A 17,823-nucleotide genomic window follows, 5' to 3' on the forward strand; every position below is an offset into this window, starting at 1 on the left:
TGAAGTGTAAAACCAACAACGGATGAAATATCTCACACACCCAAGTCTTCAAATGCATTTGATGCCTCCAAGAACTCACTGGGGAATCTATTAGCAAACCAGAAGGTATAACAGCAGACATCAAGGGGGAGTGCATGTTCTGCCTCCAATATCTTGTGCCTGTGAACTCTGAATGTTAGATCCATGTCCATATTACACACAAGAATTCATACAGCATAAGCTTTAGTCTTCTTCGTAATGAGTGCACTTCTATGCAAGTTCCCCATCCCAGCCTACATCTCGGTCTTTGCCCCGCATTCCTGTCAAGTTCCAGCTATAAAGTTGATTCACGTACATATCACAACATCTATTTTTACTACAGCGATGCTGTTTATTGTTCAGAAATGTTATTTTTTATTTGAAAACAGTTTCTGAGTAGGGTTTTAAGACAAATGTATGAGAAATTACAGTAACTATCATATGTCTTCATATAATTATGACTCCAAGCTTCACCAACAGAGTCATACTTGTTTGAATATTTTATTCAAGTTGTGCATGGCCCTTTGTCACCATAGTTGTTGCTTTCCAACAAGGCCATTCAGCACACACACACACACGCACGCAAAAAAACTTTTTAGAACAGAGTGTGAGTCAGAGCAGTCTGGAGCAAATTGGAGTGGTGCATTCTTATTAAAACCTTTTGACTTGCTTCGGTTGTGTACCATTCGGCTTGGGTGAAGTGGATGAAAAGAAAAGGGATTTTGTATTTCATTTACATTTTCAGTATGTAAGGAAGAAGTGTAAGTGATTATTTCTAATATGTACTAATGGCTTTGTTTGTTTGTTTGTTTATTCCGCAATTTCACAAAAATCACAAACCATACATACATAATACAATAACCATACCATACCATACCATAACCATAAATACAATTACATATCTGTACGTTCAACAAGTCTTCTTAAATCGGAATATATATTTTTGTTTAAATTGTGAAAAGGGACCCCCCAGGAAGCTATAAGCTCATTAAATGGGGGTCCAAAAACCACCACCCTGAGCAAGAAATTGATTTACACAACAAAGTACAATGTAATAAAAAGTGGTCTTTAATTGTTATAGATTTGGAAAAAGCATTGCCATCATGCTTACGTAGTTCACTTCAAATTTCTACCAAACTAATTTCTCTTCCTCATATTGCCCTCCATTTGTGTACCTAAGAGAAACAAGTAATTATAATGAGGGTCCGACCTCATCAGAAAAGCCTCTCCAAATACTCAACGGTATCGCCAAAGGAGTTGCAGGATCGTAATTAAGTGCCTTTGTGTAGTCTATCCCTCCATCAAGGTGATGTTTCCCCAAGACACTTTTATTGTAATTTAGGATTAAATTATTGTTTTGTTTTGTTTTTTAACCAATACAGCCATGTTTAGAGTTGAATTACAGCTGATTGTTTGAACATTGTGTGTTCATTATTATAGTACAGTAATCTATAGGTAGAAAGTGTTAGCACTAGCATTGACATTAGCTTTACTATTGAGTTGTTTTAAGTTGTTTACGTGACATTCTAAGACTTCAAATTGCCATTTTATGCAAGACAAATTGCGGATGAGTGGTTAGGATTCATTTTGGGGTAACGGTTGAACCAGCTAATCTACTTTACCACTCCACAATAATGGTTATATAACAGGTTGATTAATTGCAAACATGGACGCCTCGCTGAAATCAACAGTAGAAACTAACCGCCGTGGCTGAAGTATGTGGCGATATTTACATGTGAGCAGTAACACGGTCACTTGTAAAATATACAAGCCTGCATGTCCTCGGATATCAATTAGATTGAATCACATATTAAAGTCAGGTGCGGAGAGGGCTCAGGTTCCACATGAACCTAGTGCGGATAAGCACTGCTGAAAACATTGACAGATTAAAGCAGTTTTTATCTGCAACTGAATAAATAATTGAATAATCAAACCATTATTGATGAGGTTTCATTTGAAATGGCTTGTCTGTGTTGTACTTCTGTCAAAGTACTGTCATTTATATTTTCATTAATCGACTGAAAAACAACATATCCTGCCTTTGGATGCATGATCAAAAGAAAATAAAACATGAGTGGTTAATAATATCAGCGTGTTTAATTTCAAAACACTTGAGTTGCCCGGGACTCACCGGTTGTGGCTGCGGTGCGGCTGCTGTGCGTTCAGGCGGCGCAACCAATTAGATTCGAATGGTGCGAATTGCTCTCGGTAAATTTTATGAGAATATGTGACCGACTAATCCTGGTCAACATCAACAGATTTTAGTGATTATACTGGAGTACCAATGATGCAAAATGTACAGTAGCTTATTGGATGTACTGTAGTCCGTTGGGAGAAAAATACTGTATTGTAGCCCTTGAGATGAACATGTGAAATGGCACACAATTGAAGTCAGTGGAGACTAAGCAGTGTGAAAAGACAAACGCCTTTTGGTGCGAGAAGGCTGAATCAGACCAATGCTGGAGTGCTAACGAAGGTGTAAAGAGAGGGAGATGTGAGAAAGGAATGAAACTGAGCAGAGGGGGGAAATGTTTCATGGTTTTGTCTGGTGGCACTTATCAGCAGCTGCCAGTCTGATAATTACGGCTGGAGGCCCAGTGCTGCTCCTTCAAGTCGGTCTTGACAGCCCAATTCAAGCTCACAGCCGCCGCGCTATGTACTATAGCTGTTGGGAAGATGCTGGCTTTGAGAAGATATCACAGAAAGCATATTTGCCTGTGTCAACAGCTTGCATGACAGAATCTTAAAAATAAATGGCCCCATTTAAAAATACTGGAAAAAATACAGGAGGTTTTTGACGTTGTGCAGACGTTAGCAGCTAGCTACGGAGCAAAACATGCACATTGGCTAGCGGCTAGCCATTGTGCCTGTGATGCTCCATAAGTCTCCACCACTGCTGTATTGAAACTTTTATGCGCTTTTGGGGCCATCAGATTTCAAGTTTGTGCTCTCTGCGTTATAACATATATATATATATATATATTTTTTTTTCTTTTTTTCATAAAAGTGACAGAAAGGACTTTTTATTAGAATTAAAACTATCACTTGGTTTAGTAATACAGCCAGAAAGTAAAATAAATATTTAAAAAAAAAAAATTTTTAAAAATAAATGCTAAAATAATGTTCTAGAACATTTTCATCGATTGTGTAGGTTCTATTGACAGTAGACTTAATCAAGCATACATACTTTAGCAGGGTGTGTACGGAAATATTATTTGCAAAATGGCTAAGGGGCGCAAGAGAAAAACGATCCTGATTTAAGACCGGGCGTTTGTCTTTAAAAGAGTTGTGCCCACGTTGTGTACAATCAACACACTGTGTCACTTAGTCCCCTCGATAACTGATGTTCCTCTCCCCTCATAACCAGGAGCTATCCGTCTGAGACTTGTGCTTGCATCTTTTCTGTCCTCTCCAGTAAATTATATCTTACCACTGCTAGATAATTTGATGCTTTTCCTCTTCCCTCCATCTTTTTTTTTCATGTCCTTCAATTATCCCCCCACACCCTATTTATTTTATAAATGTGCAGAATATCTGCACTATTAGGAACTAGCTCTTGTTTTATAAAATATGTCCTCATGTAATGGGCTAAGGTTATTTGCTAAGGTTATTCGTTAGATCTACGCTTAGTTGAATGTTGGAATGTGTTCTCATAAAGGCAAAGCTCTATTTATTTATTAATACATCAGAGTTAAGCATAACAATCTCCTAATTCCATGCGATATGAGCAGCATCGGCATGAATACTGCAATTCTCAGGTAATGACATGACATCGTTGTCACCCATTTCAAATCGTCATGCGCATCACTATTCTGTAAGTAATTTAGATATTCAATTTTACAATGACACAGATTTAAAAGAGCTTATATGAGTTTTATATTGGTGTTATTGACTGATAATTAATTACATTAAATGCATTATAAACAGAAGTGTCACTAAATCTGCTTCACAGCACTAATCTCAATTGTACATATGTATGATTTTTTTCCCAATGTCCAATGGTGAAAATGAGGTCATAACACCAATTAATTATGTTACCTAACTTTTCCGGAAAACTACATAAGGATGAGCATTATCAGGCTGTAGAAACACTGTCCTATTAAAGTGGGGACTACAGTTCAAGAGTAGTGTAGAGTATTTTAGTGTGGGAGAGAGCCCTGTGGGTTCCCTGTAGCAGGTTTGAGTCTGAGAAATTACTCCTTAATTAAGAAGAAACCCTTCCAGTTTGGCCTGTTGTCACTCGCTTTTACAAACTCAGGACTGTGAGCTAAAATGTGTTGGTATTGTTTTTACATATCAACCATGTTTGACTGAAGGACTGGACTGCACACATCTTTTACTGTCTCATACTGTGGACATTATAAAATACACCTAATTTGAGTTGTTACATTATAACATGGTGTTTGATTTTGTTTTGTTTTTTTACTCATATTAGAAGCCAATTTAAAATAGTTCTGAAGCAAATTCTTCACTTCGTTCCTTGTGAACAGGAAGCATTATTCATGTGAGATGGTAAAACCGCACCAACCTCCTGCCAGAAATAGAAGGTACAACTAGAATTAATTACACCAAATGTCACATGGATGAAATGGATATAACGAGAAAGTCTTCATAATTAGGCACACTGGCAAAAACTAATCACAACAGAAGGTTGAGGAAAATACACATCCTACAGTTGTGTATTTGAAATACTGATATGATAACTTCACTGTGTCAAATGAGTTGGTTTCAAGAAGCAATTTTGCTTGATTTAAACTCAGCTCTAAAAGTATTGGAACAGTGATAATTGTTAAAACAACGGGTTTAACATTAAAAGATGATTGTAAGTCAATACCTATAATTTTGACATCACAACTTAGAAGACAGTGTTATTAAGTAAGGAAAACACCCCATTTTTTTTAGGTGAGCAATATTGGCTTTAGGTCCCAGCACTGACCCCTGCGGGACACCACAATCAATCAATGCCCAAGCATGCTGACTGAAAGTCTTTTTCACAATTGTGGCCTGTTATTCAAGTATCTTTTCGTCTAATGTAAAACCACCCCCCTAACACCAAAATCTTCCAGCTTCTTGATTAATTATGTCATAATTATTGTATCAAACGCCTTTTTGAGATCGATAAACACACCTACTGCATAGTTCTTATCTATTTGTGATGTGTCCAATCTCCTGATAAACAGTATTTCCAATATTTTACAAAATTGTGAGAGTAATGAAACAAGCAAATAATTTGTGAAATGGTGTCTGTCTAGAGTTTTATCGTTGTTATGACTTTTAACTTTGACTTTGACTTTTTGTTGAATTCAACACGCCAAAGGGTGCAAGTGTGAGAGCAGTCTTAATTATGTACAGATGTCAATTTGAATGCTTATGAGCGCCAGCCTTTGGATTGACTCGTGAGAACAGATTACACCTCAGCAACACCTACACAGTAGATGAAGGATGGATGTTAGCTCTTTCTCTCGTGTTGACATTACTATACACTCCGACAAGTGACATCACTCACTTCATAATCTAACCTCTCATCTTTGAATGTTCAGATGAGCTATTGGATCAAGAGGCTGCTACATTGATTTGGCACTTGTCCTTGCTGCCAATGATCTATCTGCAGGTATCTGCTTGCTATTTTTTTTATTTTTTTTTTCATTCCCCAGATGAGCAAAAGAGCCTCATTTACTCGGGCTTCAAAGACACTGCCGAAATTCTCTCCCATATGACTTTACCTCCCTGGGGTTAAGAGGGAGGGGGTGCAGATTGTCTGCATTTTCCTTTGAATTCCATCCAAACTGGCTTTGATGATAGAGGAGCTCTGTGTATTACATGAGTCAACTAGATCACACTGAGGAAAATATTCATTTGAAGGACTATATTGTAGGACATGGTAAGAAATCAAACCTGGTAATGTCAATGAAATAGTTTTTTTTTTTTCTTTATTTGTCATGAATTAGTATGCAGTCACACCCCACTAAATATTAAACCAGTACTGTATTCAAAATATTTCGGCCCCAAACCTTTGAACAGATGAATGTGAATTAAAACGATAGCCTTTACGCAAAAGTGACAACGTGAAGTGTCGTATTCACTGCATGACAGTTATGTAAGCTTTGTCCTGTAACGGCTTTCTTTCTTAATCGAGTCATTAGGATGCTGCTGCCCGCTACGTTTCTTGGCTCTTTCATTCCACGTCTGCTGTAATAATGATTAATATGACGGTCCTTGCTCACCTAAACGAGTTAGGCCCCGCTATTTGTTGCACAACTGACAGCTTTATTATCATTGTGCATCACTTAATGTGGAAAAGATGGATACAGATTAGTTTGTTGCCTCTGGAAATAGATACTGAGGCATTTGGGAGACATTAAAATAATCATTTTTCACATATCCCATATGCTTTAGCACTTGTAAATGTATCGCCAGTTGGATGTAATGAAATATTTATGTCATAATTACTCATAGTACACCTCCTTGGTTTAAGTGGATGAGTGGATGTTTTGTTTTAAACAATGTGTTGTTCCCCTTTGATATTTTGGGCAGTTGTTACTTAGATGCAAGTAGTATTGTGAAGCATCTTGATAACTTGACCAATGTGTTTACATTTCAATACAAATATGTACTTACTTACAACCTACTGAGTTTGTTTATATCAAAAGTGTTTGACAGTTTTTTTAAGACGTTAAACTCAATAATTTTGGCATCAGCTTGTCTCATAAATGGCCTAAAACTCCATATTTAACAATATGAACTCTTTGGTCAGCTTGATGGCCTAAAAAGTTGTTCCCACAAATCAAGACTTTCTGTATATTTTTAGCTCAAGTCGGTATCCCAAGAATTGGCCAGAAAATAAAAACAGAAAAAAAAAAAAAAATCAAGACAACTGTTCTCAAAAGTTTCAAAATGTCTATCTTCAGGTATAGAACTTTTTTTGTGTGATTTTTGACATTCATCAAAGTAGATTTGTGTGTTTGCTCACTAATGCTGACTGATTAAACTGCTGGATTGCAAAAACATATGGATGCTGATTAGATAAAATCAGTCTGTGGCTGAAAAAAAAAACATGTCAACTACAGACAAAATATAAAATAGATATTGCATGTCATAAGTTACGTAATGATTGCTCCATCATAGTTCTTCCACATTTTTCATTACTGAAGACATTGAAGCGACTCTCCAATTATGTCAGCTATAATTGGTACTGCTGAACTACAAGTTAAGCCCCTTAACAGAAACTATATGATCATTTTAGTTAATAACAGGCAGTTCTATGGGTTTCATATTAAATCATTTTATTTCCATCCTGTAGTTGAATTGCTACACAGCACCCATAATGGAAATTGTGAAGTAAATGGCGGTGTCATCTTTTATCAGCCTGGATGGATTGGTTTTACCAAGCAGAGAGAAAAGTACCTGTAATCATAGCTTTTGCAGTGATTAAAACTGACTGTGATATCAAACAATGTAAGTATGGACGACGATACAATTGTGTCCTCAGCGCGATGGCGATGACGTCCATATCCGGTGACATTCAATCAGTGGTTTGTAACGTACGCTGATGATGAATTATACGTATGAAACCATTTGGTGGATTTAACATCACACACTTTAATAATGATTAAATAGGTATTTCAGTCTTTTGAAGGGTAATACTATTTATTGGATTTTAGGTGATTTACTTTTCATGTGATTAGCCAGGCAATGGAAATGGGCAAATATGCACTTCTCAATTAAATTGCAGTTTCTGTTCCCATGGTTGGATTGAGCCTTGCAAGAAAGACATCTAACATAGAGCTGTTTACCCAGCAATTCATCTAAGTCAACACATATCAAAAGGGTAATCCAAGCCATTTCTAGATCTCCCAGAGCCGTCATTTTGACTGTTCTCAAAATTGGATTTGTTGTTACTCTGTTTACATAGATCAATAATGTTCCAGGTCTTTTGACTTTTCCTCTTTCTCTATATATATATCATGACTGCACTGCCATTTTATTGTATTAGAAATAGAAAAATATTTAGGAGAAATTACTACTTTACCTCCGCATCCGTCAATTTGACTGCTCTATTCATTTCAATTAACACCTTTCGCATTGCTGGGACTCACGGGGGTTGCGCCGCTGGGCTTCCATAGTTGGCGCCGCTGGGCTTCCGTAGCAAAGCGGAGTCATTTGGTTTTGGATACAAGCTAGATCACGATGTTGAATAAAAAGCAAACTAAACGAGAGAGAAGACTTTACATAGCTACATTCTGAGAAGCTGACAGAGTCTAATGAATTACGAAGATGGTCGCTGGATCGCTCGGTAGTTTCAGACAACAAGTCCAAACAAGACCAGCCTACCCCCGCTAAAAGGAGCAGTGTACAGCTCAAGGTAGAGTAAACACTTATAGTAAAAAATACGCTCCTAGATGTGATGGAGTCATGACGTGCAAGGCAATACAAGCCTGATAATCGAAATTAATACGCCTGTTTTCCACAGAAAAGCAAGAGAGGGGCTTTATTAGCTACTCAAAACAGTAATAAGTAATAACCATATTAGTTGATTACTATTATTATTAGGCGAGAGTGCAAACCGTCAAAATGCTCTGGGAGATCTAGTGTTTTTGAATTCTAGTGCTCATGTTAATTCAGCCTTTACATATATCATATTTTCTTTCAAATATCTGTAAACCATTCCACAGAAGATATTCATTAAACCTGTGTTAGTGTGTGTGATCTCACAATGGGCTCCTCTACCCTTTGCCGTGGCAGAATAAAGAATAAGGAATGTGACATTGGTGAAACATCTTTTTATACATAGAATATCATGTGTCCGCCTTTAGGTAGTAGTACCAAGTTGGCACGTTGTGGAAGTAACCAATTTATCTGTTAGATTGGAACTGTCCCCTTCTCCCAAAATGAGATCACGTTGATTAAATCATTCTGAGCACCCAAAGGAGGCAAGAGAGCTATAACTTATACTTTCAATTACCAGGATATTCCATTCCGCAGTTGCATTTTTGCATATTGCAACTGTTTGCCCCATTTACAGAAACATATCATTTTATTTGTTTGACAGAGATTTATTTGCTTGAGAATAGCCATGCTATGGCTTTTTTCTTGTTTAAAATTAGGAAAGTTAGTCAGTGGAGTTCACACATACAGTATGCATACTGACATATACTATGCACTTACTATGTATGGATTATGAAATGTGGGTGTTGGGTAGCATACGCCATACGTTGGTATTGTTTTGGTGGGAGTGTTGATGTGGAAGTAATTTGTTGTTAGAGATGAGATTAGAATCCACTATTTGACAGGGGAATCAATGTGGTCTAAGGACAACCTCCTACCCCCCTATGCAGTTCTCACACAGCAAAGCATCATCACTTTTAGCATTTACCATTTATCTTCAGTCTGCCTATGGATCCCTGACAAGTCCATTAAGCAAGAGAAGCCTTAATGGCTCTCAGCTGATGATGGAAAATCCCTTGTCTGATGAGAAAGGTGAAAAAGACTAAAAGTGTAACACCACTTTGACCTCTGGCTCTACAGTATATTTAGCTGCACCAATGGATGGATCGCTTGGATTAGTGGCATCACTCTGCCAAAGCGAGCCGTATTGTTATGGAGTGAAGCTTGAAATCTTGGTCTTGGCTGTAAGGTTTTGATTTGGTAGTTTTTACTTTTTTCCTTGACATGCGTATTGGGTAGGAGTTAGTTCTCTTGTGGACCAGAAAAAATAAGGCCAATGGCATGGTAAAAAATCAAGCAAGAGTAGTGTAGAGTATTTATTCAAGCAAAGGAAGGAAAAGTCAGTCTTTTCCCAAATAAACAGTCAGGAGTAAACTTCTTTTTGGGATTAGAATGGGTTCACCCTTTTAAGGTTCCACTGTAAATGTAAAACACGGTAATGGCACTAGTCACTGATGGAGTAGCATTTACTAGCTTCTGTGCAGGCTATGTCAGTTTATTTCTCATTTAGTGGTGTGATTTTGAGTGTGAGTGGTTGTCTTCCTCTATATGTGCAAGGTAATTGACTGGCAAAAACTCCAGGGTGTAACCCGCCTTTCGCCCGCAGCTAGATGGAAGAAGCTCCAGATCGACACACCCCTGAACAAAATTAGTGGTGTAGAGAAAATGTGCATGGATATTGGCACTAAGCTGGAATGTATACCTTAGATCACATACCAAATGGTACCCCCCCAAATTGTACTTCACTGTTATTTCTGTTTAACATTTTTGTTTACAATTCTGTCATGCATTATGACAACTGTATCAGGATCTCAAACAACTTACCGTATTTTTCGGATTATAAATCGCAGTTTTTTTCATAGTTTGGCCGGGGGTACGACTTATACTCTGGTGCGACTTATGTGTGAAATTAACACATTATTATATCATTTCACATGTTATTTTCACACTAAACCGCAAGAGGGCGCTCTAGGCCTGTGTTGATAAGTTCAACTTTGCCGGTAGAAGAGCATCGTCTACCTCCCGAGTTGGGGGAGTTGTTGAAAAGTGACACAGAGGATGAAGATTTCATTGGATTTAGTGATTTGGAGTGAAACTGATAGTTTGGTAAACTTGTTAGCATGTTCTTTATAGAGCCTAGCCTTTATAGAGCCTAGAGTTATATGAATAACTTGTAGTGATGGGAACATAATTCACCCACGGAACGTTGGGACGAAGGCAGAGTTCCGGGTGGGAAGGTTTTGTTATGTGGAAAAGGGGAGTTAGCCTGTTAGCTTCTAGCTGAGTGGGGAGTTGCTGTTAAAATCTCAGAAGCTGATGTCAATAAAACGCCAGCCTTTGGGTCCGTGCTTCAACACTCCGCCTCCGACTCCCGTCACTGCTCATTACCAGGCATGTCAGTCATGTAACGTTAGTATACCGTACACTTATTCAGCCTGTTGTTCTCTTTTTTATTTTTATTTTAAATTGGCTTTCAAGATGACGTATGTTTTTGGTGTTGGATTTTACCAAATAAATTTCCCCCAAAAATGCGACTTATACTCCAGTGCGACTTATATATGTTTTTTCCTTCTTAATTATGCATTTTATGGCTGGTTCGATTTATAATCCGGAGCGACGTATAATGCGAAAAATACGGTACTTGCCCCTGTACGAAATCGAAGCTAGACAGTAGTAGAATATGAAACTGACTATGTTTGCATGCAGTCAACAGAGGATGGTATTCCATCAATGTTGATGTAACTCAGCGACGGAAGGGGATTTTTAATCCACCAATGTAATCGTCAATCCGTCAATGACGGAACATTGACAGTTGCCCACCTCAAATGACAGAAACAATGACGGACGCTCATTTTGCTAAGCAACCGACAAAAATGGAGTGACGGTTCGGCTTGAAATATGAACGATGACGGAAGGGTGTCCTGACTTTTGACAAGTGCTAAATAATGGACGCTCAAAATTCATTGACTCGCCCACCTCTGGGAGTCAATATTAAGGATGAGGTCAAAATTCCGGTTTCTGAAAACATTCGGGATAACTTGTTTAAATGCATAAGCGGACATAGCTAGCTATCACTGTATGCATTTCCCAATCTAAACTGCTACGTACGGACAACTTCATGGCAGAAATAGGTTTTATAACATAATAGAATTTCCGCTTAACTTTCTATCATCATTAAAAGACTCCTCGCCCAAAATGTGTGCTGCTGTGCTAAGTTGCCATGTTGTGCCATGTTTGTTTATCTCTGCCTGTGTATTTCCGGTGGATTGCGCACCAGACGCACAGACTACATCTGGCATTTTTTGCCATAGAGATGGAAAATAATGTGAAAACTCCTCGGAGATATCAATGTATTCATGTTGGGCTCATTGTGCGAGTGGCAACGTAAGATGGCCGCCACACATACAAGACCTAGACTCCTTCCAAATAGAGAATGCACAGAACACAAACCAAGGTTTCGTTCAAAGGACGTATCCGGATTGTATTTATATGGTGAAATATTTGGGTTAGAAAAGGGCTAACCCAGGGGTCATAATTACAATCTTTGGAAATATAATAATAATAATAATAATAATAATAATAATATTAATAATAATCAATGTTAACGATGCAAACAAGGATAATAAAGAGTGCATGAATCCGAAGAGACAGATGATATCAGCCGTATTACATCCACTTAAATGTGTCGTACATTTTCCTGTGTGTGATATACCTCAAGAGAATGATCCATTCCAAAATGTCAGGCCATATCTCAACAGTGGGGTGGGGTTAGCCCGGTGGGGCTGTGGAGGTATCGACCACATCACTGTGACCTGAGATACATTACCTGAGCTATGCTACTGCAGTAAATGATGCTGGTGCTTTTGGCAGCACTACATTCAGCAAACTCGCCAGTACACAATGGCCATGAAAGTTTAAATATTGTCGCTGTCAGGCTGAAACCTTGAATCGCTAAGCTTTGCCACATATTTTCTTGGTCTGGGTTTTATTTGATTCAGTCCCAGGCTCCAGCAGTCGGTTACATCGAAGGCTTTTTCCAATATGTTATGAAAGGTTCTTATTATTGTGATTGACCTTTATGACTGTAAAGTCAATCATTGTGAGGCTTATTATAAAAGTCAAAACATTAAACAATACAAGAGTGAAATATCTGAATAATTTCACAACAGTTAATGACAAAATAAAGCACAGCTGAAGGTAGTCACTTTGATGTGAATACAGTACCGGTATGTTAATAAATATAGTGATTAAAGTGTTTATATTTCCTACAAGTTATGGGTCTGTTCTCCACCTGACAACAGTGTTACGCACAGTTTCACATAGCTTATGACTTTTCATAAAAATTTATTAGTGTGGCCATGAACGAGCGCTTAAGTGCTTTCAGATTCAGCCCCTGAAATAGAATTATAGAATAGAAAAGGACAGACAGACAGACAGACAGACAGACAGACAGACAGACAGATAGATAGATAGATAGATAGATAGATAGATAGATAGATAGATAGATAGATAGATAGATAGATAGATAGATAGATAGATAGATAGATAGATAGACAGACAGATAGACAGACAGATAGATAGATAGATAGATAGATAGATAGATAGATAGATAGATAGATAGATAGATAGATAGATAGATAGATGGTTTTGACTTTTCATTCAAAAAATTTTGTCACACTTTTTAATCCATTTTCAAAGAATGGACTGACTACTGTCTTTTATGACAATTTCCTCTGTGGAACTTGCACTGTCTAAATTATATTTAAATTGTTTGACATTTGGCTTGACTTCCAACTGGACACATACAAGCTGAAATTACAATGAAAATACTTCTGAATTGGACACCATTTTGCTGTACAACCAAAAGTAAGCGTTCCATAATTGTCTATTAAGTATGACAAACAATTGAGATGTTCAGTATGTAGAGCAAATGGCATTTCCAGATGCTGCGTGAATATATTTTGTAAATATTTCATGTGTTCAAATTGGCAGCGTGCATGGAAATGAAATCATGAATATACTTATCTAAAACTAGAATCCTGTTAACCTTAGCACACAATCCTGTGGGAGTTTGGCCTCACTCTTTTTGTATGAGAGCTGCACCTTTAGTTTATTTTTGCGCAGACAAGTACTTGCTGTCTATATCTCGTCATCATTGTGAACTGTGGAGGCAGTACTTCATTATTCGTATTTGCAATGATGAGGGAATCAAGCTTTATTTTAATTAGTATTTTTGGGTACTAATTTCAAGCAGATTAAACGAACAACAATAAACATAGCACATCAATGTTTCGTGAGTTGTTGACAATTTAAATGGTTGATGGCTAATAAAATATATTAAAAATGCTGTTAATCTGACAAGTCTATTGAAATTGTGTCAATTTAAAAAAAAAAAAAAAAAAAGCAGAGTAATGTGTCTTTATATGCTTTGCTCCCGGAACATGTTGACAGGCTTCTTATTGTCTTGGCTCTGAGGAAATCCCCGTGCTGGAAACTTGCATTAATATTTAACACCAATGCATTTGGAATCAATCAAGTTAGCTACATAATGTGATCTTGACAAGCAGAAACTGTCTCTTGCCGGGATTAGGAGAAGAATTAAAATATCATTTATAACAAGAAAAAGCCTTCATTGAGTCTGCATGAGAGCCTTCTTTGTTGACAAACAAATTTTGTGAGATGACATGTCACACCATTTTCAAATAGTGTCCTCCACTCTAAAGACCGCCACAAACTGTGCAATGTTTTCGAACACAACGAGGACTAGACAATCACAAACAAATGACAGTCACAGCAGACTGGGTGATTTGATTTATGGACGTCCTGCTGTGTGAACTGCGTGAGCCTGTATCAGGTTCCGAGGCTTCACAACAATATGTTGTGCTGTAACACTTGTTTTAATTCCATAAAGAGAAAGAGTATCAAGTGTCAAGTCAAGTTTTCTTCACAAAGATGGTGTGCAGTATTGAAAGGTGGGGCTCGCTCACATTTACCTGAATGTAACCAGCATGTTACAAACTGTATGAACATTTTACCACAAGCTAAATTATTTCATGCACAGGTACATATGAAATTAGAATTATGGTTAAATATTGTTGTAAAACGCAATATAACTGTAAGGTATATACAGGACTTTTATAGCTGAATTAGTTTCACCTGGCTATATCTAGTTCACAAAAGCAAAAAAATAAAAAATAAAAATAGATAAATAAAAAAAAATAAAAAAATAAAATAAAAAAAAGAAATGTATTTTTAACGTGTGAAAGCGATTTTGAGTGACTAACTCATTTGCTCCCAAAAACGTATTTATATGTTTTTATGTTGTTTTTTTTTAATGCTAGACTAGCATAAAGGCTACAGACTTCATACAGAAGGCTTTCATGCAGCTTCTGACTTGAAGAGGTCGCTTAAAGCATTGGTAGGTATTACAAAAAACGGCCAGCAGGAGGCAGCAGAGTATAAGAGCTCAACCAGGGCCATGTTGGAACAAGGTCTTTTCCCCAGTGTTTTCAACAGGATTGTGAATAATGAGGGAACTTAGCTATGTTCTAATGCCAATTGCTGCAAAACGGAACCGATACAAATGTACTTCTTTTTTTTTTCCTGATGAAAGAAAAGACTCTAATCTTTCTTTTGGTAGGCTCCGTGTTTTTAATGCAATAGAACACAATATTCTGTGGGCCTTGCAAAAAAAAAAAAAAACATCCGGGTGCGAAGTGGGTTGCTTCAGTGAAAATGGCTGGGACTGAACAAGTTAATTTGCAACATTGCTTCATTGTCCAACTGAAATTTGAATCAGAACAAAACCGTTGGCAGAGTGATTGGACACAATTCAGTCGATTTAAAAAATAAAATAAAAATAAAATGCTACTGTCTGCATTTGAATAAAATCAATACATAAAAAATACAGTCACCAGCATTCTTGCCAATCAAACTTCCCTGAATGAGCCTCTGAGAAATCCCAGTCACTTCTATTTGACATTCTCCCATTTCATCACTTGGCATATTTCACTGGTCGAGACATTTCAAAAGCGACATAGACGGTAGTTATGTAAAGGGGAGGTGCAGTAATGTTGAAGAGTCTCCTCAGTGCACCTCTTCACACTGCAGTGGTTTCCAGCACGTCCCCCTTGAAGGTGACTGACAGTCACACCGTGACAGTGCTGCATGTTCAAAGAGCCTTAACTTACTTTCTGACAGAGGACACAGACAATACTTTTGACAAGACATGACCCCACTGAGAGGAGGATACTGTGCTTTACTGATTCTTGCAATACAACCGTAACGTAAACAAGTGAATGTACCCCACAAACATAAATGAAACAATGTAAAACCAACAGTCACAGTCTCTCTTGAGATGGTTGGGGTAAACTAAAACACAAAAAAAATACTCACCTCATTTTTATACAGGTGTGTTTATTTTATTTATATGGCTATTTTTTTTTTTACATATAGGCTAAATGACTCAAAGTGCTTTACGTAGTTACATTAGATTACAGTCATACATATACAAGCATATGCAAGTGCAGTGCATGTGTGTATACAGTATGTATGTATGTATGTATGTATGTATGGGATGGACAACTGGCGGCCCTCCGAGTGGCCCTTTAATTTTTTTATATTTTTATATTTTTGTTTTATTAAACAACGCTATACGTTTTCCATGAAAAATGGATGAAAATCCACAGGGAAAAGAAAACAGGGGAAAAAAAAATAAATGTATATCCATCCATTTTCTGAACCGCTTGCTCCTCACAAGGGTCGCGGGGGTGCTGGAGCCTCTCTCAGCTGGCTATGGGTAGTAGGCGGGGTAGACCCTGAAATGGTTGCCAGCCAATCACAGGGCACCCAGAGACGAACAACCATCCACGCACACAAGCACATCTAGGGACAATTCGGAGCGCCTAATCAGCCTGCCATGCATGTCTTTGGAATGTGGGAGGAGACCGGAGAAGACCCACGCGGGCACGGGGAGAACATGCAAACTCCACCCAGGAAGGCCGGAGCCTGGACTCGAACCCGAGTCCTCAGAACTGGGAGGCGGACGTGCTAACCACTTTACCACCGTGCTGCCCGAGAACTGTATTATGAGAAAATAAATATATTATGAGCACATATTTTGTCCAATTGATTGTTCATTATTAAACTCATTTGCTCCAAAAAAAACGTATAAAAATGTTCTATTTTAAATATTGCCAGGGTTCCAAAAACATATTTATTATTTTTATTTTATTTTACTTTTTATCTTTAGTATTTGTTATGCTAGAGCCTACAAAAGGCTTTGATGCAGCCTCTGACCTGAAGAGGTCACTTAAAACAATGGTAGTTATTACAAAAAACGGCCAGCAGGTAGCAGCAGAATATAAGCGATCAACCAGGGCCATGTTGCAACAAGTTATTTTTCCCAGATTTCACAACAGGTTTGTGATTAATGATGAAACCTATTTCCTGTTTAAAGAAGAGACTAATCTTTCTTCTGCGATTGGTTGGCAACCAGTCCAGGGTGTCCCCCGCCTACTGCCCAGAGCCAGCTGAGATAGGCGCCAGCACCCCCCGCGACCCTTGTGAGGAATAAGCGGTCAAGAAAATGGATGGATGGACTAATCTTTCTTGTCATAGGTTCCATGTTTTTATAGCAATAGAACAAAATTTCCTGTGGGCCTTGCAAAATCCGTCAAAATCAAGTAAAACAGTCGGAAGTGAAGGGGGTTGCTTCAGTGAAAATGGCTGGGAATTAATGAGTTAAGTGAAATGTTGCTCTTTAACCCATTCACTGCCATTGATGTGTATATCTGTCAATGGCAGTTAATGAGTTAAGTCAATTCCGTTCCCATTGACGTGTATATCCGTCAATGGCAGTGATTGAGTTAAGTCAATTCCGTTCCCATTGACGTGTATATCCGTCAATGGCAGTGAATGAGTTAAACAAGGAAAATTACTTTAACTGAAAATTTGATTATTACTACTAGAATACTTAAATACTAAAATATTCAATAGCTGCAGTATTAAAGGTCACCAGTTATATTGTCATACAGTATGTTTATTGTTTAATAAAACCGTTGCTTCAGGTCCAGGAGATTAACCTGCAAAAAATTATTCCTCCAAATTACATGCCGGTAGTTTTCATACTGGAATGCCTTCCTAAAAAAAAATTTTTCTTAATTGCAAGAAAGAAAGAAAGAAAGAAAGAAAGAAAGAAAGAAAGTTACCGCTGTGTCTGAAGTGTGGGTTGTCATTGCTTAGCTTTACAACAGTAATCTTTCCAAGCAAGACTCTCAAAACATGCACATGCTGTGAATGACAGCAGATGCACACAGGAATCAAACAGCAGTCTGCCGTGGCAAAGCAGAGGTTGCTGTA

This window comes from Festucalex cinctus, chromosome 14 (genome assembly GCF_051991245.1).
Source record: "Festucalex cinctus isolate MCC-2025b chromosome 14, RoL_Fcin_1.0, whole genome shotgun sequence".
NCBI classification, from domain to species: domain Eukaryota; kingdom Metazoa; phylum Chordata; class Actinopteri; order Syngnathiformes; family Syngnathidae; genus Festucalex; species Festucalex cinctus.